Here is a 26870-nt window from a genome sequence, read left to right as displayed (position 1 = left end):
CAAGACAAAACCAATGGAAAATGGAAAAACTGATCAATGATGTCTAGAAGACCGGTGACGTCGACCGCCGAGCACCGCCCCGAACAAGGAGGGGCATCGACTCCGGCAGAAGTCATGACAGACACATTTCCCACAGATTACACAAAGAATAAAAAATGTTTAAAAACAAATATAAATATATAAGATAAACTCCCATATCTGTTAGGTGAAATACTGACCTTTCCGACCTTCTCCTCTCTCCAATCCCCCTTCCTCAGCCCTCTCTCCCCTCTCTCTCCCCTCAGCTCTCTCTCCCCTCTCTCTCCCCTCGGCCCTCTCTCCCCTCTCTCCTCTCCACCTTCTCCTCTCTCTCCTCCCCTCCCTCAGCCCTCTCTCCCCTCTCTCTCCCCCTCGGTCCTCTCTCCCCTCTCTCCTCTCCACCTTCTCTTCTCTCCCCTCTCTCCCCTCTCTCTCCCCTCGGTCCTCTCTCCCCTCTCTCCTCTCCACCTTCTCTTCTTTCCCCTCTCTCCCCTTTCTCTCCCCCTCGGCCCTCTCTCCCCTTTCTCCTCTCCACCTTCTCTTCTCTCCCCCTCGGCCCTCTCTCCCCTCTCTCCTCTCTCCCCTCTCTCTCCCTCTCTCTACAAACATTGATAAACTCCTATATCTGTTAGGTGAAATACTGCAGTGTGAAAAGTCACAGCAGCAAGATGTGTGGCCCGATGACATGACAAAAGGGCAACCAGTGAAGAACAAACAACATTGTAAATACAATTATATTTATCTGTTTATTCAGTTTCCCATTCAAACTTCAACTACTTGCACATTGTTACAACACTGAACATAGACAATAATATAACATTTGAAAATGTCTCTATTCCTTTGGAACGTTTGTGAGTATAATGTTTACTAATGTTTCCCATTGTTTATTTGCCTTTTGTTTATTGTCTGTTTCCCATGCCAATAAAGTCCTTTGAATTGAGAGAGAGAGAGAGAGAGAGAGAGAGAGAACAGAGGGAGAGAGACAGAGGGAGAGAGAGAGAGAGAGAGAGAGAGAGAGAGAGAGATGTGAGCCTTGCATGTTAAGATGTCATGGGTAAAATAAGAGCGTTCTGCCTGTAGTGTTGAAATATTAACAACATAGTAGAAATATTAACACCAACTGCACTCTAAAATTCAGCACGCTAGTGTGTCTCCCCTGGACGTGGTCCTCTCTCTAGGCTTCATTAGCTAGTGTGTCTCCCTGGACGTGGTCCTCTCTCTCTAGGCTTCATTAGCTAGTGTGTCTCCCCTGGACGTGGTCCTCTCTCTAGGCTTCATTAGCTAGTGTGTCTCCCCTGGACGTGGTCCTCTCTCTCTAGGCTTCATTAGCTAGTGTGTCCCCCTGGACGTGGTCCTCTCTCTCTAGGCTTCATTAGCTAGTGTGTCTCCCCTGGACGTGGTCCTCTCTCTAGGCTTCATTAGCTAGTGTGTCTCCCCTGGACGTGGTCCTCTCTCTCTAGGCTTCATTAGCTAGTGTGTCTCCCTGGACGTGGTCCTCTCTCTAGGCTTCATTAGCTAGTGTGTCTCCCCTGGACGTGGTCCTCTCTCTCTAGGCTTCATTAGCTAGTGTGTTTCCCCGGACGTGTTCCTCTCTCTAGGCTTCATTAGCTAGTGGCTAGTGTGTCTCCCTGGACGTGGTCCTCTCTCTAGGCTTCATTAGCTAGTGTGTCTCCCTGGACGTGGTCCTCTCTCTCTCTAGGCTTCATTAGCTAGTGTGTCTCCCTGGACGTGGTCCTCTCTCTAGGCTTCATTAGCTAGTGTGTCTCCCTGGACGTGGTCCTCTCTCTAGGCTTCATTAGCTAGTGTGTCTCCCTGGACGTGGTCCTCTCTCTCTAGGCTTCATTAGCTAGTGTGTCTCCCTGGACGTGGTCCTCTCTCTAGGCTTCATTAGCTAGTGTGTCTCCCTGGACGTGGTCCTCTCTCTCTAGGCTTCATTAGCTAGTGTGTCTCCCCTGGACGTGGTCCTCTCTCTCTCTCTAGGCTTCATTAGCTAGTGTGTCTCCCTGGACGTGGTCCTCTCTCTCTAGGCTTCATTAGCTAGTGTGTCTCCCTGGACGTGGTCCCCCTCTCTCTAGGCTTCATTAGCTAGTGTGTCTCCCTGGACGTGGTCCTCTCTCTCTAGGCTTCATTAGCTAGTGTGTCTCCCTGGACGTGGTCCTCTCTCTAGGCTTCATTAGCTAGTGTGTCTCCCTGGACGTGGTCCTCTCTCTCTAGGCTTCATTAGCTAGTGTGTCTCCCTGGACGTGGTCCTCTCTCTAGGCTTCATTAGCTAGTGTGTCTCCCTGGACGTGGTCCTCTCTCTAGGCTTCATTAGCTAGTGTGTCTCCCCTGGACGTGGTCCTCTCTCTAGGCTTCATTAGCTAGTGTGTCTCCCTGGACGTGGTCCTCTCTCTCTAGGCTTCATTAGCTAGTGTGTCTCCCTGGACGTGGTCCTCTCTCTAGGCTTCATTAGCTAGTGTGTCTCCTGGACGTGGTCCTCTCTCTCTAGGCTTCATTAGCTAGTGTGTCTCTCCCTGGACGTGGTCCTCTCTCTAGGCTTCATTAGCTAGTGTGTCTCCCTGGACGTGGTCCTCTCTCTTAGGCTTCATTAGCTAGTGTGTCTCCTGGACGTGGTCCTCTCTCTAGGCTTCATTAGCTAGTGTGTCTCCCTGGACGTGGTCCTCTCTCTCAGGCTTCATTAGCTAGTGTGTCTCCCTGGACGTGGTCCTCTCTCTAGGCTTCATTAGCTAGTGTGTCTCCCTGGACGTGGTCCTCTCTCTAGGCTTCATTAGCTAGTGTGTCTCCCCTGGACGTGGTCCTCTCTCTAGGCTTCATTAGCTAGTGTGTCTCCCCTGGACGTGGTCCTCTCTCTCTAGGCTTCATTAGCTAGTGTGTCTCCCCTGGACGTGGTCCTCTCTCTCTCTAGGCTTCATTAGCTAGTGTGTCTCCCTGGACGTGGTCCTCTCTCTAGGCTTCATTAGCTAGTGTGTCTCCCTGGACGTGGTCCTCTCTCTAGGCTTCATTAGCTAGTGTGTCTCCCTGGACGTGGTCCTCTCTCTAGGCTTCATTAGCTGTTGTCTCCTGGACGTGGTCCTCTCTCTAGGCTTCATTAGCTAGTGTGTCTCCCTGGACGTGGTCCTCTCTCTCTCTAGGCTTCATTAGCTAGTGTGTTCTCCTGGACGTGGTCCTCTCTCTCTAGGCTTCATTAGCTAGTGTGCTCTCTCTAGGCTTCATTAGCTAGTGTGTCTCCCTGGACGTGGTCCTCTCTCTAGGCTTCATTAGCTGTGTCTCCCCTGGACGTGGTCCTCTCTCTAGGGCTTATTAGCTAGTGTGTCTCCCTGGACGTGGTCCTCTCTATTCATTAGCTAGTGTGTCTCCCTACGTGGTCCTCTCTAGGCTTCATTAGCTAGTGTGTCCCCTGGACGTGGTCCTCTCTTAGGCTTCATTAGCTAGTGTGTCTCCCTGGACGTGGTCCTCTCTCTTAGGCTTCATTAGCTAGTGTGTCTCCCTGGACGTGGTCCTCTCTCTCAGGCTTCATTAGCTAGTGTGTCTCCCTGGACGTGGTCCTCTCTCTCTAGGCTTCATTAGCTAGTGTGTCTCCCTGGACGTGGTCCTCTCTCTAGGCTTCATTAGCTAGTGTGTCTCCCCTGGACGTGGTCCTCTCTCTCTAGGCTTCATTAGCTAGTGTGTCTCCCCTGGACGTGGTCCTCTCTCTCTCTAGGCTTCATTAGCTAGTGTGTCTCCCTGGACGTGGTCCTCTCTCTAGGCTTCATTAGCTAGTGTGTCTCCCTGGACGTGGTCCTCTCTCTCTAGGCTTCATTAGCTAGTGTGTCTCCCTGGACGTGGTCCTCTCTCTAGGCTTCATTAGCTAGTGTGTCTCCCCTGGACGTGGTCCTCTCTCTAGGCTTCATTAGCTAGTGTGTCTCCCTGGACGTGGTCCTCTCTCTCTAGGCTTCATTAGCTAGTGTGTCCCCCTGGACGTGGTCCTCTCTCTCTAGGCTTCATTAGCTAGTGTGTCTCCCCTGGACGTGGTCCTCTCTCTCTAGGCTTCATTAGCTAGTGTGTCTCCCCTGGACGTGGTCCTCTCTCTAGGCTTCATTAGCTAGTGTGTCTCCCTGGACGTGGTCCTCTCTCTAGGCTTCATTAGCTAGTGTGTCTCCCTGGACGTGGTCCTCTCTCTCTAGGCTTCATTAGCTAGTGTGTCTCCCTGGACGTGGTCCTCTCTCTAGGCTTCATTAGCTAGTGTGTCTCCCTGGACGTGGTCCTCTCTCTAGGCTTCATTAGCTAGTGTGTCTCCCCTGGACGTGGTCCTCTCTCTCTAGGCTTCATTAGCTAGTGTGTCTCCCTGGACGTGGTCCTCTCTCTCTCCTAGGCTTCATTAGCTAGTGTGTCTCCCTGGACGTGGTCCTCTCTCTCTAGGCTTCATTAGCTAGTGTGTCTCCCTGGACGTGGTCCTCTCTCTAGGCTTCATTAGCTAGTGTGTCTCCCCTGGACGTGGTCCTCTCTCAGGCTTCATTAGCTAGTGTGTCTCCCCTGGACGTGGTCCTCTCTCTCTAGGCTTCATTAGCTAGTGTGTCTCCCTGGACGTGGTCCTCTCTCTCTTAGGCTTCATTAGCTAGTGTGTCTCCCTGGACGTGGTCCTCTCTCTAGGCTTCATTAGCTAGTGTGTCTCCCTGGACGTGGTCCTCTCTCTCTAGGCTTCATTAGCTAGTGTGTCTCCCTGGACGTGGTCCTCTCTCTTAGGCTTCATTAGCTAGTGTGTCTCCCTGGACGTGGTCCTCTCTCTAGGCTTCATTAGCTAGTGTGTCTCCCCTGGACGTGGTCCTCTCTCTCTAGGCTTCATTAGCTAGTGTGTCCCCCCTGGACGTGGTCCTCTCTCTAGGCTTCATTAGCTAGTGTGTCTCCCCTGGACGTGGTCCTCTCTCTAGGCTTCATTAGCTAGTGTGTCTCCCTGGACGTGGTCCTCTCTCTCTAGGCTTCATTAGCTAGTGTGTCTCCCTGGACGTGGTCCTCTCTCTCTCTAGGCTTCATTAGCTAGTGTGTCTCCCTGGACGTGGTCCTCTCTCTAGGCTTCATTAGCTAGTGTGTCTCCCCTGGACGTGGTCCTCTCTCTAGGCTTCATTAGCTAGTGTGTCTCCCTGGACGTGGTCCTCTCTCTCTAGGCTTCATTAGCTAGTGTGTCTCCCTGGACGTGGTCCTCTCTCTCTAGGCTTCAATAGCTAGTGTGTCTCCCCTGGACGTGGTCCTCTCTCTCTAGGCTTCATTAGCTAGTGTGTCTCCCCTGGACGTGGTCCTCTCTCTAGGCTTCATTAGCTAGTGTGTCTCCCTGGACGTGGTCCTCTCTCTCTAGGCTTCATTAGCTAGTGTGTCTCCCTGGACGTGGTCCTCTCTCTAGGCTTCATTAGCTAGTGTGTCTCCCTGGACGTGGTCCTCTCTCTAGGCTTCATTAGCTAGTGTGTCTCCCCTGGACGTGGTCCCTCTCTCTAGGCTTCATTAGCTAGTGTGTCTCCCTGGACGTGGTCCTCTCTCTTAGGCTTCATTAGCTAGTGTGTCTCCCCTGGACGTGGTCCTCTCTCTAGGCTTCATTAGCTAGTGTGTCTCCCCTGGACGTGGTCCTCTCTCTCTAGGCTTCATTAGCTAGTGTGTCTCCCTGGACGTGGTCCTCTCTCTCTAGGCTTCATTAGCTAGTGTGTCTCCCCTGGACGTGGTCCTCTCTCTAGGCTTCATTAGCTAGTGTGTCTCCCTGGACGTGGTCCTCTCTCTCTAGGCTTCATTAGCTAGTGTGTCTCCCCTGGACGTGGTCCTCTCTCTCTAGGCTTCATTAGCTAGTGTGTCTCCCTGGACGTGGTCCTCTCTCTCTCTAGGCTTCATTAGCTAGTGTGTCTCCCTGGACGTGGTCCTCTCTCTAGGCTTCATTAGCTAGTGTGTCTCCCTGGACGTGGTCCTCTCTCTAGGCTTCATTAGCTAGTGTGTCTCCCCTGGACGTGGTCCTCTCTCTTAGGCTTCATTAGCTAGTGTGTCTCCCTGGACGTGGTCCTCTCTCTCTAGGCTTCATTAGCTAGTGTGTCTCCCCTGGACGTGGTCCTCTCTCTAGGCTTCATTAGCTAGTGTGTCTCCCCTGGACGTGGTCCTCTCTCTCTAGGCTTCATTAGCTAGTGTGTCTCCCCTGGACGTGGTCCTCTCTCTAGGCTTCATTAGCTAGTGTGTCTCCCCTGGACGTGGTCCTCTCTCTAGGCTTCATTAGCTAGTGTGTCTCCCTGGACGTGGTCCTCTCTCTCAGGCTTCATTAGCTAGTGTGTCTCCCCTGGACGTGGTCCTCTCTCTAGGCTTCATTAGCTAGTGTGTCTCCCTGGACGTGGTCCTCTCTCTCTAGGCTTCATTAGCTAGTGTGTCTCCCCTGGACGTGGTCCTCTCTCTAGGCTTCATTAGCTAGTGTGTCTCCCCTGGACGTGGTCCTCTCTCTCCTAGGCTTCATTAGCTAGTGTGTCTCCCTGGACGTGGTCCTCTCTCTAGGCTTCATTAGCTAGTGTGTCTCCCTGGACGTGGTCCTCTCTCTCTAGGCTTCATTAGCTAGTGTGTCTCCCTGGACGTGGTCCTCTCTCTCTCTAGGCTTCATTAGCTAGTGTGTCTCCCCTGGACGTGGTCCTCTCTCTAGGCTTCATTAGCTAGTGTGTCTCCCTGGACGTGGTCCTCTCTCTAGGCTTCATTAGCTAGTGTGTCTCCCTGGACGTGGTCCTCTCTCTCTCTAGGCTTCATTAGCTAGTGTGTCTCCCTGGACGTGGTCCTCTCTCTAGGCTTCATTAGCTAGTGTGTCTCCCTGGACGTGGTCCTCTCTCTCTAGGCTTCATTAGCTAGTGTGTCTCCCTGGACGTGGTCCTCTCTCTCTAGGCTTCATTAGCTAGTGTGTCTCCCTGGACGTGGTCCTCTCTCTAGGCTTCATTAGCTAGTGTGTCTCCCCTGGACGTGGTCCTCTCTCTCTAGGCTTCATTAGCTAGTGTGTCTCCCTGGACGTGGTCCTCTCTCTCTAGGCTTCATTAGCTAGTGTGTCTCCCTGGACGTGGTCCTCTCTCTCTAGGCTTCATTAGCTAGTGTGTCTCCCCTGGACGTGGTCCTCTCTCTAGGCTTCATTAGCTAGTGTGTCTCCCTGGACGTGGTCCTCTCTCTCTAGGCTTCATTAGCTAGTGTGTCTCCCTGGACGTGGTCCTCTCTCTAGGCTTCATTAGCTAGTGTGTCTCCCCTGGACGTGGTCCTCTCTCTAGGCTTCATTAGCTAGTGTGTCTCCCCTGGACGTGGTCCTCTCTCTTAGGCTTCATTAGCTAGTGTGTCTCCTGGACGTGGTCCTCTCTCTCTCTAGGCTTCATTAGCTAGTGTGTCTCCCCTGGACGTGGTCCTCTCTCTCTAGGCTTCATTAGCTAGTGTGTCTCCCTGGACGTGGTCCTCTCTCTTAGGCTTCATTAGCTAGTGTGTCTCCCCTGGACGTGGTCCTCTCTCTAGGCTTCATTAGCTAGTGTGTCTCCCTGGACGTGGTCCTCTCTCTAGGCTTCATTAGCTAGTGTGTCTCCCCTGGACGTGGTCCTCTCTCTCTAGGCTTCATTAGCTAGTGTGTCTCCCCTGGACGTGGTCCTCTCTCTCTAGGCTTCATTAGCTAGTGTGTCTCCCTGGACGTGGTCCTCTCTCTCTAGGCTTCATTAGCTAGTGTGTCTCCCTGGACGTGGTCCTCTCTCTCTCTAGGCTTCATTAGCTAGTGTGTCTCCCTGGACGTGGTCCTCTCTCTCTAGGCTTCATTAGCTAGTGTGTCTCCCCTGGACGTGGTCCTCTCTCTAGGCTTCATTAGCTAGTGTGTCTCCCTGGACGTGGTCCTCTCTCTCTAGGCTTCATTAGCTAGTGTGTCTCCCTGGACGTGGTCCTCTCTCTTAGGCTTCATTAGCTAGTGTGTCTCCCTGGACGTGGTCCTCTCTCTCTAGGCTTCATTAGCTAGTGTGTCTCCCCTGGACGTGGTCCTCTCTCTCTCTAGGCTTCATTAGCTAGTGTGTCTCCCTGGACGTGGTCCTCTCTCTTAGGCTTCATTAGCTAGTGTGTCTCCCCTGGACGTGGTCCTCTCTCTTAGGCTTCATTAGCTAGTGTGTCTCCCTGGACGTGGTCCTCTCTCTAGGCTTCATTAGCTAGTGTGTCTCCCTGGACGTGGTCCTCTCTCTCTAGGCTTCATTAGCTAGTGTGTCTCCCCTGGACGTGGTCCTCTCTCTCTTAGGCTTCATTAGCTAGTGTGTCTCCCCTGGACGTGGTCCTCTCTCTCAGGCTTCATTAGCTAGTGTGTCTCCCTGGACGTGGTCCTCTCTCTAGGCTTCATTAGCTAGTGTGTCTCCCTGGACGTGGTCCTCTCTCTAGGCTTCATTAGCTAGTGTGTCTCCCTGGACGTGGTCCTCTCTCTAGGCTTCATTAGCTAGTGTGTCTCCCCTGGACGTGGTCCTCTCTCTCTAGGCTTCATTAGCTAGTGTGTCTCCCTGGACGTGGTCCTCTCTCTCTAGGCTTCATTAGCTAGTGTGTCTCCCCTGGACGTGGTCCTCTCTCTCTAGGCTTCATTAGCTAGTGTGTCTCCCCTGGACGTGGTCCTCTCTCTCTAGGCTTCATTAGCTAGTGTGTCTCCCCTGGACGTGGTCCTCTCTCTCTAGGCTTCATTAGCTAGTGTGTCTCCCCTGGACGTGGTCCTCTCTCTCTTAGGCTTCATTAGCTAGTGTGTCTCCCCTGGACGTGGTCCTCTCTCTCTCTAGGCTTCATTAGCTAGTGTGTCTCCCCTGGACGTGGTCCTCTCTCTCTAGGCTTCATTAGCTAGTGTGTCTCCCTGGACGTGGTCCTCTCTCTCCTAGGCTTCATTAGCTAGTGTGTCTCCCTGGACGTGGTCCTCTCTCTCTCTAGGCTTCATTAGCTAGTGTGTCTCCCCTGGACGTGGTCCTCTCTCTCTAGGCTTCATTAGCTAGTGTGTCTCCCTGGACGTGGTCCTCTCTCTCTAGGCTTCATTAGCTAGTGTGTCTCCCTGGACGTGGTCCTCTCTCTCTAGGCTTCATTAGCTAGTGTGTCTCCCTGGACGTGGTCCTCTCTCTTAGGCTTCATTAGCTAGTGTGTCTCCCCTGGACGTGGTCCTCTCTCTCTAGGCTTCATTAGCTAGTGTGTCTCCCTGGACGTGGTCCTCTCTCTAGGCTTCATTAGCTAGTGTGTCTCCCTGGACGTGGTCCTCTCTCTTAGGCTTCATTAGCTAGTGTGTCTCCCTGGACGTGGTCCTCTCTCTCTAGGCTTCATTAGCTAGTGTGTCTCCCCTGGACGTGGTCCTCTCTCTCTCTAGGCTTCATTAGCTAGTGTGTCTCCCTGGACGTGGTCCTCTCTCTCTAGGCTTCATTAGCTAGTGTGTCTCCCTGGACGTGGTCCTCTCTCTCTAGGCTTCATTAGCTAGTGTGTCTCCCCTGGACGTGGTCCTCTCTCTTCTAGGCTTCATTAGCTAGTGTGTCTCCCCTGGACGTGGTCCTCTCTCTCTAGGCTTCATTAGCTAGTGTGTCTCCCCTGGACGTGGTCCTCTCTCTCTAGGCTTCATTAGCTAGTGTGTCTCCCTGGACGTGGTCTCTCTCTCTCTAGGCTTCATTAGCTAGTGTGTCTCCCTGGACGTGGTCCTCTCTCTAGGCTTCATTAGCTAGTGTGTCTCCCTGGACGTGGTCCTCTCTCTTAGGCTTCATTAGCTAGTGTGTCTCCCCTGGACGTGGTCCTCTCTCTCTAGGCTTCATTAGCTAGTGTGTCTCCCCTGGACGTGGTCCTCTCTCTCTAGGCTTCATTAGCTAGTGTGTCTCCCCTGGACGTGGTCCTCTCTCTAGGCTTCATTAGCTAGTGTGTCTCCCTGGACGTGGTCCTCTCTCTCTAGGCTTCATTAGCTAGTGTGTCTCCCTGGACGTGGTCCTCTCTCTCTAGGCTTCATTAGCTAGTGTGTCTCCCCTGGACGTGGTCCTCTCTCTAGGCTTCATTAGCTAGTGTGTCTCCCCTGGACGTGGTCCTCTCTCTCTAGGCTTCATTAGCTAGTGTGTCTCCCTGGACGTGGTCCTCTCTCTAGGCTTCATTAGCTAGTGTGTCTCCCTGGACGTGGTCCTCTCTCTAGGCTTCATTAGCTAGTGTGTCTCCCTGGACGTGGTCCTCTCTCTGTAGGCTTCATTAGCTAGTGTGTCTCCCTGGACGTGGTCCTCTCTCTCTAGGCTTCATTAGCTAGTGTGTCTCCCTGGACGTGGTCCTCTCTCTAGGCTTCATTAGCTAGTGTGTCTCCCTGGACGTGGTCCTCTCTCTTAGGCTTCATTAGCTAGTGTGTCTCCCTGGACGTGGTCCTCTCTCTTAGGCTTCATTAGCTAGTGTGTCTCCCTGGACGTGGTCCTCTCTCTAGGCTTCATTAGCTAGTGTGTCTCCCTGGACGTGGTCCTCTCTCTCTAGGCTTCATTAGCTAGTGTGTCTCCCCTGGACGTGGTCCTCTCTCTAGGCTTCATTAGCTAGTGTGTCTCCCCTGGACGTGGTCCTCTCTCTCTAGGCTTCATTAGCTAGTGTGTCTCCCTGGACGTGGTCCTCTCTCAGGCTTCATTAGCTAGTGTGTCTCCCTGGACGTGGTCCTCTCTCTAGGCTTCATTAGCTAGTGTGTCTCCCTGGACGTGGTCCTCTCTCTTAGGCTTCATTAGCTAGTGTGTCTCCCCTGGACGTGGTCCTCTCTCTCTAGGCTTCATTAGCTAGTGTGTCTCCCCTGGACGTGGTCCTCTCTCTCTAGGCTTCATTAGCTAGTGTGTCTCCCCTGGACGTGGTCCTCTCTCTAGGCTTCATTAGCTAGTGTGTCTCCCTGGACGTGGTCCTCTCTCTAGGCTTCATTAGCTAGTGTGTCTCCCTGGACGTGGTCCTCTCTCTCTCTAGGCTTCATTAGCTAGTGTGTCTCCCTGGACGTGGTCCTCTCTCTAGGCTTCATTAGCTAGTGTGTCTCCCCTGGACGTGGTCCTCTCTCTCTAGGCTTCATTAGCTAGTGTGTCTCCCCTGGACGTGGTCCTCTCTCTCTCTCTAGGCTTCATTAGCTAGTGTGTCTCCCCTGGACGTGGTCCTCTCTCTAGGCTTCATTAGCTAGTGTGTCTCCCCTGGACGTGGTCCTCTCTCTAGGCTTCATTAGCTAGTGTGTCTCCCTGGACGTGGTCCTCTCTCTCTAGGCTTCATTAGCTAGTGTGTCTCCCCTGGACGTGGTCCTCTCTCTCTAGGCTTCATTAGCTAGTGTGTCTCCCCTGGACGTGGTCCTCTCTCTCTAGGCTTCATTAGCTAGTGTGTCTCCCCTGGACGTGGTCCTCTCTCTCTAGGCTTCATTAGCTAGTGTGTCTCCCTGGACGTGGTCCTCTCTCTCTAGGCTTCATTAGCTAGTGTGTCTCCCCTGGACGTGGTCCTCTCTCTAGGCTTCATTAGCTAGTGTGTCTCCCCTGGACGTGGTCCTCTCTCTCTAGGCTTCATTAGCTAGTGTGTCTCCCTGGACGTGGTCCTCTCTCTAGGCTTCATTAGCTAGTGTGTCTCCCTGGACGTGGTCCTCTCTCTCTAGGCTTCATTAGCTAGTGTGTCTCCCCTGGACGTGGTCCTCTCTCTCTAGGCTTCATTAGCTAGTGTGTCCCCTGGACGTGGTCCTCTCTCTAGGCTTCATTAGCTAGTGTGTCTCCCCTGGACGTGGTCCTCTCTCTCTAGGCTTCATTAGCTAGTGTGTCTCCCTGGACGTGGTCCTCTCTCTAGGCTTCATTAGCTAGTGTGTCTCCCCTGGACGTGGTCCTCTCTCTCTCTAGGCTTCATTAGCTAGTGTGTCTCCCCTGGACGTGGTCCTCTCTCTCTAGGCTTCATTAGCTAGTGTGTCTCCCTGGACGTGGTCCTCTCTCTCTCTAGGCTTCATTAGCTAGTGTGTCTCCCCTGGACGTGGTCCTCTCTCTCTCTCTAGGCTTCATTAGCTAGTGTGTCTCCCCTGGACGTGGTCCTCTCTCTTAGGCTTCATTAGCTAGTGTGTCTCCCCTGGACGTGGTCCTCTCTCTCTAGGCTTCATTAGCTAGTGTGTCTCCCTGGACGTGGTCCTCTCTCTCTAGGCTTCATTAGCTAGTGTGTCTCCCCTGGACGTGGTCCTCTCTCTCTAGGCTTCATTAGCTAGTGTGTCTCCCTGGACGTGGTCCTCTCTCTAGGCTTCATTAGCTAGTGTGTCCCCCTGGACGTGGTCCTCTCTCTAGGCTTCATTAGCTAGTGTGTCTCCCCTGGACGTGGTCCTCTCTCTCTCTAGGCTTCATTAGCTAGTGTGTCTCCCCTGGACGTGGTCCTCTCTCTCTAGGCTTCATTAGCTAGTGTGTCTCCCCTGGACGTGGTCCTCTCTCTCTAGGCTTCATTAGCTAGTGTGTCTCCTGGACGTGGTCCTCTCTCTTAGGCTTCATTAGCTAGTGTGTCTCCCTGGACGTGGTCCTCTCTTCTAGGCTTCATTAGCTAGTGTGTCTCCTGGACGTGGTCCTCTCTCTTAGGCTTCATTAGCTAGTGTGTCTCCCTGGACGTGGTCCTCTCTCTCTAGGCTTCATTAGCTAGTGTGTCTCCCTGGACGTGGTCCTCTCTCTCTTCTAGGCTTCATTAGCTAGTGTGTCTCCCTGGACGTGGTCCTCTCTCTCTAGGCTTCATTAGCTAGTGTGTCTCCCCTGGACGTGGTCCTCTCTCTAGGCTTCATTAGCTAGTGTGTCTCCCTGGACGTGGTCCTCTCTCTAGGCTTCATTAGCTAGTGTCTGTCTCTCTAGGCTTCATTAGCTAGTGTGTCTCCTGACGTCTCTCTAGGCTTCATTAGCTAGTGTGTCTCCCTGGACGTGGTCCTCTCTCTCTTAGGCTTCATTAGCTAGTGTGTCTCCCTGGACGTGGTCCTCTCTCTAGGCTTCATTAGCTAGTGTGTCTCCCTGGACGTGGTCCTCTCTCTAGGCTTCATTAGCTAGTGTGTCTCCCTGGACGTGGTCCTCTCTCTAGGCTTCATTAGCTAGTGTGTCTCCCCTGGACGTGGTCCTCTCTCTCTAGGCTTCATTAGCTAGTGTGTCTCCCCTGGACGTGGTCCTCTCTCTCTAGGCTTCATTAGCTAGTGTGTCTCCCCTGGACGTGGTCCTCTCTCTCTAGGCTTCATTAGCTAGTGTGTCTCCCTGGACGTGGTCCTCTCTCTCTAGGCTTCATTAGCTAGTGTGTCTCCCTGGACGTGGTCCTCTCTCTCTAGGCTTCATTAGCTAGTGTGTCTCCCTGGACGTGGTCCTCTCTCTAGGCTTCATTAGCTAGTGTGTCTCCCTGGACGTGGTCCTCTCTCTCTAGGCTTCATTAGCTAGTGTGTCTCCCCTGGACGTGGTCCTCTCTCTAGGCTTCATTAGCTAGTGTGTCTCCCCTGGACGTGGTCCTCTCTCTCTAGGCTTCATTAGCTAGTGTGTCTCCCCTGGACGTGGTCCTCTCTCTCTTAGGCTTCATTAGCTAGTGTGTCTCCCCTGGACGTGGTCCTCTCTCTCTAGGCTTCATTAGCTAGTGTGTCTCCCCTGGACGTGGTCCTCTCTCTAGGCTTCATTAGCTAGTGTGTCTCCCCTGGACGTGGTCCTCTCTCTCTAGGCTTCATTAGCTAGTGTGTCTCCCTGGACGTGGTCCTCTCTCTCTAGGCTTCATTAGCTAGTGTGTCTCCCTGGACGTGGTCCTCTCTCTAGGCTTCATTAGCTAGTGTGTCTCCCCTGGACGTGGTCCTCTCTCTCTAGGCTTCATTAGCTAGTGTGTTCTCCCCTGGACGTGGTCCTCTCTCTCTAGGCTTCATTAGCTAGTGTGTCTCCCCTGGACGTGGTCCTCTCTCTAGGCTTCATTAGCTAGTGTGTCTCCCTGGACGTGGTCCTCTCTCTCTAGGCTTCATTAGCTAGTGTGTCTCCCTGGACGTGGTCCTCTCTCTCTAGGCTTCATTAGCTAGTGTGTCTCCCCTGGACGTGGTCCTCTCTCTCTAGGCTTCATTAGCTAGTGTGTCTCCCCTGGACGTGGTCCTCTCTCTAGGCTTCATTAGCTAGTGTGTCTCCCTGGACGTGGTCCTCTCTCTCTAGGCTTCATTAGCTAGTGTGTCTCCCCTGGACGTGGTCCTCTCTCTCTAGGCTTCATTAGCTAGTGTGTCTCCCCTGGACGTGGTCCTCTCTCTCTAGGCTTCATTAGCTAGTGTGTCTCCCTGGACGTGGTCCTCTCTCTAGGCTTCATTAGCTAGTGTGTCTCCCTGGACGTGGTCCTCTCTCTAGGCTTCATTAGCTAGTGTGTCTCCCTGGACGTGGTCCTCTCTCTCTAGGCTTCATTAGCTAGTGTGTCTCCCCTGGACGTGGTCCTCTCTCTCTAGGCTTCATTAGCTAGTGTGTCTCCCCTGGACGTGGTCCTCTCTCTCTAGGCTTCATTAGCTAGTGTGTCTCCCTGGACGTGGTCCTCTCTCTAGGCTTCATTAGCTAGTGTGTCTCCCTGGACGTGGTCCTCTCTCTCTAGGCTTCATTAGCTAGTGTGTCTCCCTGGACGTGGTCCTCTCTCTAGGCTTCATTAGCTAGTGTGTCTCCCTGGACGTGGTCCTCTCTCTAGGCTTCATTAGCTAGTGTGTCCCCCCTGGACGTGGTCCTCTCTCTCTCTAGGCTTCATTAGCTAGTGTGTCTCCCCTGGACGTGGTCCTCTCTCTCTCTAGGCTTCATTAGCTAGTGTGTCTCCCCTGGACGTGGTCCTCTCTCTAGGCTTCATTAGCTAGTGTGTCTCCCCTGGACGTGGTCCTCTCTCTTAGGCTTCATTAGCTAGTGTGTCTCCCCTGGACGTGGTCCTCTCTCTCTAGGCTTCATTAGCTAGTGTGTCTCCCCTGGACGTGGTCCTCTCTCTAGGCTTCATTAGCTAGTGTGTCTCCCCTGGACGTGGTCCTCTCTCTCTCTAGGCTTCATTAGCTAGTGTGTCTCCCTGGACGTGGTCCTCTCTCTAGGCTTCATTAGCTAGTGTGTCTCCCTGGACGTGGTCCTCTCTCTCTAGGCTTCATTAGCTAGTGTGTCTCCCCTGGACGTGGTCCTCTCTCTAGGCTTCATTAGCTAGTGTGTCTCCCTGGACGTGGTCCTCTCTCTAGGCTTCATTAGCTAGTGTGTCTCCCCTGGACGTGGTCCTCTCTCTCTAGGCTTCATTAGCTAGTGTGTCTCCCTGGACGTGGTCCTCTCTCTCTAGGCTTCATTAGCTAGTGTGTCTCCCTGGACGTGGTCCTCTCTCTTAGGCTTCATTAGCTAGTGTGTCTCCCTGGACGTGGTCCTCTCTCTCTAGGCTTCATTAGCTAGTGTGTCTCCCCTGGACGTGGTCCTCTCTCTCTCTAGGCTTCATTAGCTAGTGTGTCTCCCTGGACGTGGTCCTCTCTCTCTAGGCTTCATTAGCTAGTGTGTCTCCCCTGGACGTGGTCCTCTCTCTAGGCTTCATTAGCTAGTGTGTCTCCCTGGACGTGGTCCTCTCTCTCTCTAGGCTTCATTAGCTAGTGTGTCTCCCCTGGACGTGGTCCTCTCTCTCTAGGCTTCATTAGCTAGTGTGTCTCCCTGGACGTGGTCCTCTCTCTCTAGGCTTCATTAGCTAGTGTGTCTCCCCTGGACGTGGTCCTCTCTCTTAGGCTTCATTAGCTAGTGTGTCTCCCTGGACGTGGTCCTCTCTCTAGGCTTCATTAGCTAGTGTGTCTCCCCTGGACGTGGTCCTCTCTCTAGGCTTCATTAGCTAGTGTGTCTCCCTGGACGTGGTCCTCTCTCTCTAGGCTTCATTAGCTAGTGTGTCTCCCTGGACGTGGTCCTCTCTCTAGGCTTCATTAGCTAGTGTGTCTCCCTGGACGTGGTCCTCTCTCTCTAGGCTTCATTAGCTAGTGTGTCTCCCCTGGACGTGGTCCTCTCTCTCTTAGGCTTCATTAGCTAGTGTGTCTCCCTGGACGTGGTCCTCTCTCTCTAGGCTTCATTAGCTAGTGTGTCTCCCTGGACGTGGTCCTCTCTCTCTCTAGGCTTCATTAGCTAGTGTGTCTCCCCTGGACGTGGTCCTCTCTCTCTAGGCTTCATTAGCTAGTGTGTCTCCCCTGGACGTGGTCCTCTCTCTAGGCTTCATTAGCTAGTGTGTCTCCCCTGGACGTGGTCCTCTCTCTCTAGGCTTCATTAGCTAGTGTGTCTCCCCTGGACGTGGTCCTCTCTCTCTAGGCTTCATTAGCTAGTGTGTCTCCCTGGACGTGGTCCTCTCTCTCTAGGCTTCATTAGCTAGTGTGTCTCCCTGGACGTGGTCCTCTCTCTAGGCTTCATTAGCTAGTGTGTCTCCCTGGACGTGGTCCTCTCTCTCTTAGGCTTCATTAGCTAGTGTGTCTCCCCTGGACGTGGTCCTCTCTCTTAGGCTTCATTAGCTAGTGTGTCTCCCTGGACGTGGTCCTCTCTCTCTCCTAGGCTTCATTAGCTAGTGTGTCTCCCCTGGACGTGGTCCTCTCTCTCTAGGCTTCATTAGCTAGTGTGTCTCCCTGGACGTGGTCCTCTCTCTAGGCTTCATTAGCTAGTGTGTCTCCCCTGGACGTGGTCCTCTCTCTCTCTCTAGGCTTCATTAGCTAGTGTGTCTCCCTGGACGTGGTCCTCTCTCTCTAGGCTTCATTAGCTAGTGTGTCTCCCTGGACGTGGTCCTCTCTCTAGGCTTCATTAGCTAGTGTGTCTCCCCTGGACGTGGTCCTCTCTCTCTCTCTAGGCTTCATTAGCTAGTGTGTCTCCCCTGGACGTGGTCCTCTCTCTCTCTCTAGGCTTCATTAGCTAGTGTGTCTCCCCTGGACGTGGTCCTCTCTCTCTAGGCTTCATTAGCTAGTGTGTCTCCCCTGGACGTGGTCCTCTCTCTCTAGGCTTCATTAGCTAGTGTGTCTCCCCTGGACGTGGTCCTCTCTCTCTAGGCTTCATTAGCTAGTGTGTCTCCCTGGACGTGGTCCTCTCTCTCTAGGCTTCATTAGCTAGTGTGTCTCCCCTGGACGTGGTCCTCTCTCTCTAGGCTTCATTAGCTAGTGTGTCTCCCTGGACGTGGTCCTCTCTCTCTAGGCTTCATTAGCTAGTGTGTCTCCCCTGGACGTGGTCCTCTCTCTCTAGGCTTCATTAGCTAGTGTGTCTCCCTGGACGTGGTCCTCTCTCTAGGCTTCATTAGCTAGTGTGTCTCCCCTGGACGTGGTCCTCTCTCTCTAGGCTTCATTAGCTAGTGTGTCTCCCTGGACGTGGTCCTCTCTCTCTAGGCTTCATTAGCTAGTGTGTCTCCCTGGACGTGGTCCTCTCTCTCTAGGCTTCATTAGCTAGTGTGTCTCCCCTGGACGTGGTCCTCTCTCTAGGCTTCATTAGCTAGTGTGTCTACCCCTGGACGTGGTCCTCTCTCTAGGCTTCATTAGCTAGTGTGTCTCCCCTGGACGTGGTCCTCTCTCTCTAGGCTTCATTAGCTAGTGTGTCTCCCTGGACGTGGTCCTCTCTCTAGGCTTCATTAGCTAGTGTGTCTCCCCTGGACGTGGTCCTCTCTCTAGGCTTCATTAGCTAGTGTGTCTCCCTGGACGTGGTCCTCTCTCTCTCTCTAGGCTTCATTAGCTAGTGTGTCTCCCTGGACGTGGTCCTCTCTCTCTAGGCTTCATTAGCTAGTGTGTCTCCCCTGGACGTGGTCCTCTCTCTCTCTAGGCTTCATTAGCTAGTGTGTCTCCCTGGACGTGGTCCTCTCTCTCTAGGCTTCATTAGCTAGTGTGTCTCCCTGGACGTGGTCCTCTCTCTAGGCTTCATTAGCTAGTGTGTCTCCCTGGACGTGGTCCTCTCTCTAGGCTTCATTAGCTAGTGTGTCTCCCCTGGACGTGGTCCTCTCTCTAGGCTTCATTAGCTAGTGTGTCTCCCTGGACGTGGTCCTCTCTATAGGCTTCATTAGCTAGTGTGTCTCCCTGGACGTGGTCCTCTCTCTCTCTCTAGGCTTCATTAGCTAGTGTGTCTCCCTGGACGTGGTCCTCTCTCTCTCTAGGCTTCATTAGCTAGTGTGTCTCCCCTGGACGTGGTCCTCTCTCTCTAGGCTTCATTAGCTAGTGTGTCTCCCTGGACGTGGTCCTCTCTCTCTAGGCTTCATTAGCTAGTGTGTCTCCCTGGACGTGGTCCTCTCTCTCAGGCTTCATTAGCTAGTGTGTCTCCCCTGGACGTGGTCCTCTCTCTAGGCTTCATTAGCTAGTGTGTCTCCCCTGGACGTGGTCCTCTCTCTCTAGGCTTCATTAGCTAGTGTGTCTCCCTGGACGTGGTCCTCTCTCTAGGCTTCATTAGCTAGTGTGTCTCCCTGGACGTGGTCCTCTCTCTCTCTAGGCTTCATTAGCTAGTGTGTCTCCCTGGACGTGGTCCTCTCTCTAGGCTTCATTAGCTAGTGTGTCTCCCCTGGACGTGGTCCTCTCTCTCTAGGCTTCATTAGCTAGTGTGTCTCCCTGGACGTGGTCCTCTCTCTCTCTAGGCTTCATTAGCTAGTGTGTCTCCCTGGACGTGGTCCTCTCTCTCTCTAGGCTTCATTAGCTAGTGTGTCTCCCCTGGACGTGGTCCTCTCTCTCTAGGCTTCATTAGCTAGTGTGTCTCCCTGGACGTGGTCCTCTCTCTAGGCTTCATTAGCTAGTGTGTCTCCCCTGGACGTGGTCCTCTCTCTCTAGGCTTCATTAGCTAGTGTGTCTCCCTGGACGTGGTCCTCTCTCTCTAGGCTTCATTAGCTAGTGTGTCTCCCTGGACGTGGTCCTCTCTCTAGGCTTCATTAGCTAGTGTGTCTCCCTGGACGTGGTCCTCTCTCTCTCTCTAGGCTTCATTAGCTAGTGTGTCTCCCTGGACGTGGTCCTCTCTCTCTCTAGGCTTCATTAGCTAGTGTGTCTCCCCTGGACGTGGTCCTCTCTCTCTAGGCTTCATTAGCTAGTGTGTCTCCCTGGACGTGGTCCTCTCTCTCTAGGCTTCATTAGCTAGTGTGTCTCCCTGGACGTGGTCCTCTCTCTCTAGGCTTCATTAGCTAGTGTGTCTCCCCTGGACGTGGTCCTCTCTCTCTAGGCTTCATTAGCTAGTGTGTCTCCCTGGACGTGGTCCTCTCTCTCTTCTAGGCTTCATTAGCTAGTGTGTCTCCCCTGGACGTGGTCCTCTCTCTCTAGGCTTCATTAGCTAGTGTGTCTCCCCTGGACGTGGTCCTCTCTCTAGGCTTCATTAGCTAGTGTGTCTCCCCTGGACGTGGTCCTCTCTCTCTAGGCTTCATTAGCTAGTGTGTCTCCCTGGACGTGGTCCTCTCTCTCTAGGCTTCATTAGCTAGTGTGTCTCCCTGGACGTGGTCCTCTCTCTAGGCTTCATTAGCTAGTGTGTCTCCCCTGGACGTGGTCCTCTCTCTCTCTAGGCTTCATTAGCTAGTGTGTCTCCCCTGGACGTGGTCCTCTCTCTCTAGGCTTCATTAGCTAGTGTGTCTCCCCTGGACGTGGTCCTCTCTCTCTAGGCTTCATTAGCTAGTGTGTCTCCCCTGGACGTGGTCCTCTCTCTCTCTAGGCTTCATTAGCTAGTGTGTCTCCCCTGGACGTGGTCCTCTCTCTCTCTAGGCTTCATTAGCTAGTGTGTCTCCCCTGGACGTGGTCCTCTCTCTCTAGGCTTCATTAGCTAGTGTGTCTCCCTGGACGTGGTCCTCTCTCTCTCTCTAGGCTTCATTAGCTAGTGTGTCTCCCTGGACGTGGTCCTCTCTCTCTAGGCTTCATTAGCTAGTGTGTCTCCCCTGGACGTGGTCCTCTCTCTAGGCTTCATTAGCTAGTGTGTCTCCCTGGACGTGGTCCTCTCTCTAGGCTTCATTAGCTAGTGTGTCTCCCCTGGACGTGGTCCTCTCTCTAGGCTTCATTAGCTAGTGTGTCTCCCTGGACGTGGTCCTCTCTCTCTAGGCTTCATTAGCTAGTGTGTCTCCCTGGACGTGGTCCTCTCTCTCTCTAGGCTTCATTAGCTAGTGTGTCTCCCCTGGACGTGGTCCTCTCTCTCTCTAGGCTTCATTAGCTAGTGTGTCTCCCTGGACGTGGTCCTCTCTCTAGGCTTCATTAGCTAGTGTGTCTCCCTGGACGTGGTCCTCTCTCTAGGCTTCATTAGCTAGTGTGTTTCCCTGGACGTGGTCCTCTCTCTAGGCTTCATTAGCTAGTGTGTCTCCCCTGGACGTGGTCCTCTCTCTCTAGGCTTCATTAGCTAGTGTGTCTCCCTGGACGTGGTCCTCTCTCTCTAGGCTTCATTAGCTAGTGTGTCTCCCCTGGACGTGGTCCTCTCTCTAGGCTTCATTAGCTAGTGTGTCTCCCCTGGACGTGGTCCTCTCTCTAGGCTTCATTAGCTAGTGTGTCCCCCTGGACGTGGTCCTCTCTCTCTCTAGGCTTCATTAGCTAGTGTGTCTCCCTGGACGTGGTCCTCTCTCTCTCTAGGCTTCATTAGCTAGTGTGTCTCCCTGGACGTGGTCCTCTCTCTCTCTAGGCTTCATTAGCTAGTGTGTCTCCCTGGACGTGGTCCTCTCTCTCCTAGGCTTCATTAGCTAGTGTGTCTCCCTGGACGTGGTCCTCTCTCTCTAGGCTTCATTAGCTAGTGTGTCTCCCTGGACGTGGTCCTCTCTCTAGGCTTCATTAGCTAGTGTGTCTCCCTGGACGTGGTCCTCTCTCTCTCTAGGCTTCATTAGCTAGTGTGTCTCCCCTGGACGTGGTCCTCTCTCTCTAGGCTTCATTAGCTAGTGTGTCTCCCCTGGACGTGGTCCTCTCTCTAGGCTTCATTAGCTAGTGTGTCTCCCTGGACGTGGTCCTCTCTCTAGGCTTCATTAGCTAGTGTGTCTCCCTGGACGTGGTCCTCTCTCTCTCTAGGCTTCATTAGCTAGTGTGTCCCCCTGGACGTGGTCCTCTCTCTCTCTCTAGGCTTCATTAGCTAGTGTGTCTCCCCTGGACGTGGTCCTCTCTCTAGGCTTCATTAGCTAGTGTGTCTCCCCATTAGCTAGTCTCTAGACCATCCTACCTGTGTGTTCTTCATTAGCTAGTCTCTAGACCCTCCTACCTGTGAGCTCTCCATTAGCTAGTCTCTAGACCCTCCTACCTGTGTGCTCTTCATTAGCTAGTCTCTAGAACACACAGGTAGGAGGGTCTGTGTGTTAGGACTGTGAGCTCTCCATTAGCTAGTCTCTAGACCATCCTACCTGTGTGTTAGGACTGTGAGCTCTCCATTAGCTAGTCTCCAGGTGCATGGTTTCATGGAAGCAGGATATTTATTTCCTAACGGTCCTCCCCTCGGGTTCAGACAGCCACATCAAGCCACTTATCACAATTATACTGAGACAAAAAAAACGCTGTGGGTTGTTGTCCTAAACACGAGGGTTTAAATGCAAGGGTAGTGAGTGTGTAAATCCTTTAAGTCTCCCCGTCCTGCTCCTCTCCTCTGCTAAACATCTTGTTAGATCCTCTGAATTAAATAAATATAACAGAACCACTTCTTCTTCTTCTGTCATTTTCTTTTCTTCTCAGAGGACTCCTTGTCTCTTCTCCTCTCTTTCTCCATCCCTGCTCTGTCTGCCCTCTACCTCCCTCCCCCTCCCCCTCTCTCTCTCTGTCCATACCGCTCATTCTGTTTCTCTCTACCTCCCTCCCCCTCTCTCTGTCCATACCTCTCACTTTGTTTTCTCTGTTTCTCTCTTGGTCAGCGCATGCTCACAGTACACGTCCTGGTAATCCGTCTGGCCCTGCAGCCTTGTGAATGTTGATCTGTTTAAAAGTCTTACATCACATCGGCTACACTACGGAGAGAATGATCACACAGTCGTCTGGAACAGCTGGTCCTCTCATGCTTGCTTCAGTGTTGCTTGCCTTTCGAAAGCAAGCATAAAAGGCATTTAATCCGTCTGGTAGGCTCGCGTCATTGAGCAGCTCGCGGCCGGGTTTCACTTTGTAGTCTGAAACCGTTTTCAAGCCCTGCCACATCCAACAAGCGTCGGAGCAGGTGTAGTATGATTCAATCTTAGTCCTGTATTGACGCTTCGCCTGTTTGATGGTTCGTCTGAGGGCGTAGCGGGATTTCTTTTAAATGGGCAGATTAGTGTCCCGCTCCTTGAAAGCGGCAGCTCTAGCCTAAAGCTACGTGCGGATGTTGCCTGTAACCCATGGCTTCTGGTCGGGATATGTACGTATGGTCACTTTGGGGATGACGTCATCGATGCACTTATTGATGAAGCCAATGACTGAGGTGGTGTACTCCTCAATGCCATTGGATGAATCCCAGAACATATTCCAGTCTGTGCTAGCAAAACAGTCCTGTAGCTTAGCATCCGTGTCATCTGACTACATCCGTATTGAGCGAGTCACTTCCTGCTTTATTATTATTTTTTTATTGTAAGCAGGAATCAGGAGGATAGAGTTGTGGTCAGATTTGCCAAATGGAGGACGAGGGAGAGCTTTGTTCCGCGTCTCTGTGTGTGGAGTAAAGGTGGTCTAGAGGTCCCCCCCCCCGGTTGCACGTGACATACCGGTAGAAATTAGGAAAACGGATGTATGTTGCCCTGCATTAAAGTCCCCGGCTACTTGGAGCGTCGCTTCTGTATTTTCCTGTTTGCTTACGGCCTTATACAGACCGTTGAGTGTGAGGTCTTCTGGTGGTTTGTGGTGGTCAATAAACAGCTAGGAAACAATATAGATGAAAACTCTCTTGGTAGATAGTCAATAGGAGTCAATAGGAGTCAATAGGGGTCAATATGAGTCAATAGGTGTCAATAGGGGTCAATATGAGTCAATAGGGGTCAATAGGAGTCAATAGGGGTCAATAGGGGTCAATAGGGGTCAACATAATTCAATTGGGGTCAACATGAGTCAATATGAGTCAATAGGGGTCAACATGAGTCAATAGGGGTCAACTGAGTCAATAGGGGTCAATTGGGGTCAACATGAGTCAATAGGGGTCAATTAGAGTCAATAGGGGTCAACATGAGTCAATAGGGGTCAATAGCGGTCAATTGGGGTCAACATGAGTCAATAGGGGTCAACATGAGTCAATAGGGGTCAATAGGGGTCAATTGGGGTCAACATGAGTCAATAGGGGTCAATATGAGTCAATAGGGGTCAACATGAGTCAATAGGGGTCAATAGGGGTCAATTGGGGTCAACATGAGTCAATAGGGGTTAATATGAGTCAATAGGGGTCAACATGAGTCAATAGGGGTCAACATGAGTCAATAGGGGTCAACATGAGTCAATAGGGGTCAATAGAGGTCAATTGGGGTCAACATGAGTCAATAGGAGTCAATAGGGGTCAATATGAGTCAATAGGGGTCAATAGAGGTCAATAGGGGTCAATAGAGGTCAACAGGAGTCAATAGAGGTCAATAGAGGTCAATAGAGGTCAATAGGGTCAACAGGAGTCAATAGAGGTCAATAGAGGTCAATAGGGGTCAACAGGAGTCAATAGAGGTCAATAGAGGTCAATAGGGGTCAATAGGGGTCAATAGAGGTCAATAGGGGTCAATAGGGGAGAACCCATGGATGACATGCAGAGAATAAAGACATTGTCATTCACTAAATATGAAACAACTTTATTACACAGTCAGACACATCTTCTACCAGTATATACCGTAGCTAATCAGTCAGACACATCTTCTACCAGTATATACCGTAGCTAATCAGTCAGACACATCTTCTACCAGTATATACCGTAGCTAATCAATCAGACACATCTTCTACCAATATATACCGTAGCTAATCAGTCAGACACATCTTCTACCAGTATATACCGTAGCTAATCAGTCAGACACATCTTCTACCAATATATACCGTAGCTAATCAATCAGCCACATCTTCTACCAGTATATACCGTAGCTAATCAGTCAGACACATCTTCTACCAGTATATACCGTAGCTAATCAATCAGACACATCTTCTACCAGTATATACCGTAGCTAATCAATCAGCCACATCTTCTACCAATATATACCGTAGCTAATCAATCAGCCACATCTTCTACCAGTATATACCGTAGCTAATCACAGGAAACACATCTTCTACCAGTATATACCATAGCTAATCAGTCAGACACATCTTCTACCAGTATATACCGTAGCTAATCAATCAGCCACATCTTCTACCAGTATATACCGTAGCTAATCAATCAGACACATCTTCTACCAATATATACCGTAGCTAATCACAGGAAACACATCTTCTACCAGTATATACCGTAGCTAATCAATCAGCCACATCTTCTACCAATATATGCCGTAGCTAATCAATCAGCCACATCTTCTACCAATATATGCCGTAGCTAATCAATCAGCCACATCACAGGAAACACATCTTCTACCAGTATATACCGTAGCTAATCAATCAGACACATCTTCTACCAGTATATACCATAGCTAATCAATCAGCCACATCTTCTACCAATATATACCGTAGCTAATCAATCAGACACATCACCACATCTTCTACCAGTATATACCGTAGCTAATCACAGCCACATCTTCTACCAATATATACCATAGCTAATCAATCAGCCACATCTTCTACCAGTATATACCGTAGCTAATCAATCAGACACATCTTCTACCAGTATATACCGTAGCTAATCAATCAGACACATCTTCTACCAGTATATACCGTAGCTAATCAATCAGCAACACATCTTCTACCAATATATACCGTAGCTAATCAATCAGCCACATCTTCTACCAATATATACTGTAGCTAATCAATCAGCCACATCTTCTACCAGTATATACCATAGCTAATCAATCAGCCACATCTTCTACCAGTATATACCGTAGCTAATCAATCAGCCACATCTTCTACCAGTATATACCGTAGCTAATCAATCAGCCACATCTTCTACCAATATATACCGTAGCTAATCAATCAGCCACATCTTCTACCAGTATATACCATAGCTAATCAATCAGCCACATCTTCTACCAGTATATACCATAGCGAATCAATCAGCCACATCTTCTACCAATATATGCCGTAGCTAATCAATCAGCCACATCTTCTACCAATATATACCGTAGCTAATCAATCAGCCACATCTTCTACCAATATATACCGTAGCTAATCAATCAGCCACATCTTCTACCAATATATACCGTAGCTAATCAGTCAGACACATCTTCTACCAATATATACCGTAGCTAATCAATCAGCCACATCTTCTACCAATATATACCGTAGCTAATCAATCAGACACATCTTCTACCAGTATATACCGTAGCTAATCAATCAGCCACATCTTCTACCAATATATACCGTAGCTAATCAATCAGACACATCTTCTACCAATATATACTGTAGCTAATCAATCAGACACATCTTCTACCAATATATACCGTAGCTAATCAATCAGTCCACACATCCTTCTACCAGTATATACCGTAGCTAATCAATCAGCCACATCTTCTACCAATATATACCGTAGCTAATCAATCAGCCACATCTTCTACCAATATATACCGTAGCTAATCAGTCAGACACATCTTCTACCAATATATACCGTAGCTAATCAATCAGCCACATCTTCTACCAATATATACCGTAGCTAATCAATCAGCCACATCTTCTACCAATATATACCGTAGCTAATCAATCAGCCACATCTTCTACCAATATATACCGTAGCTAATCAATCAGACACATCTTCTACCAGTATATACCGTAGCTAATCACAGGAAACACATCTTCTACCAATATATACCGTAGCTAATCAATCAGACACATCTTCTACCAATATATACCGTAGCTAATCAATCAGACACATCTTCTACCAGTATATACCATAGCTAATCAGTCAGACACATCTTCTACCAGTATATACCGTAGCTAATCAATCAGCCATTTCTTCTACCAATATATACCGTAGCTAATCAATCAGACACATCTTCTACCAGTATATACCGTAGCTAATCAATCAGCCACATCTTCTACCAATATATACCGTAGCTAATCAATCAGCCACATCTTCTACCAATATATACTGTAGCTAATCAATCAGCCACATCTTCTACCAGTATATACCGTAGCTAATCAATCAGACACATCTTCTACCAGTATATACCGTAGCTAATCAATCAGACACATCTTCTACCAGTATATACCGTAGCTAATCAATCAGCCACATCTTCTACCAATATATACCGTAGCTAATCAATCAGCCACATCTTCTACCAATATATACCGTAGCTAATCAATCAGCCACATCTTCTACCAGTATATACCGTAGCTAATCAATCAGCCACATCTTCTACCAATATATACCGTAGCTAACCAATCAGCCACATCTTCTACCAATATATACTGTAGCTAATCAATCAGACACATCTTCTACCGATATATACCGTAGCTAATCAATCAGCCACATCTTCTACCAATATATACCGTAGCTAATCAATCAGCCACATCTTCTACCAATATATACCGTAGCTAATCAATCAGCCACATCTTCTACCAGTATATACCGTAGCTAATCAATCAGCCACATCTTCTACCAATATATACCGTAGCTAATCAATCAGACACATCTTCTACCAGTATATACCGTAGCTAATCAATCAGACACATCTTCTACCAGTATATACCGTAGCTAATCAATCAGACACATCTTCTACCAATATATACCGTAGCTAATCAATCAGCCACATCTTCTACCAATATATACCGTAGCTAATCAATCAGACACATCACAGGAAACACATCTTCTACCAGTATATACCGTAGCTAATCAATCAGCCACATCTTCTACCAATATATACCGTAGCTAATCAATCAGCCACATCACAGGAAACACATCTTCTACCAGTATATACCGTAGCTAATCAATCAGCCACATCTTCTACCAATATATACC

This window comes from Salmo salar, chromosome ssa03, assembly GCF_905237065.1.
Source record: "Salmo salar chromosome ssa03, Ssal_v3.1, whole genome shotgun sequence".
NCBI classification, from domain to species: domain Eukaryota; kingdom Metazoa; phylum Chordata; class Actinopteri; order Salmoniformes; family Salmonidae; genus Salmo; species Salmo salar.
The sequence above is the reverse complement of the archived record's forward strand: the minus strand, read 5'-3'. Positions refer to the sequence as shown.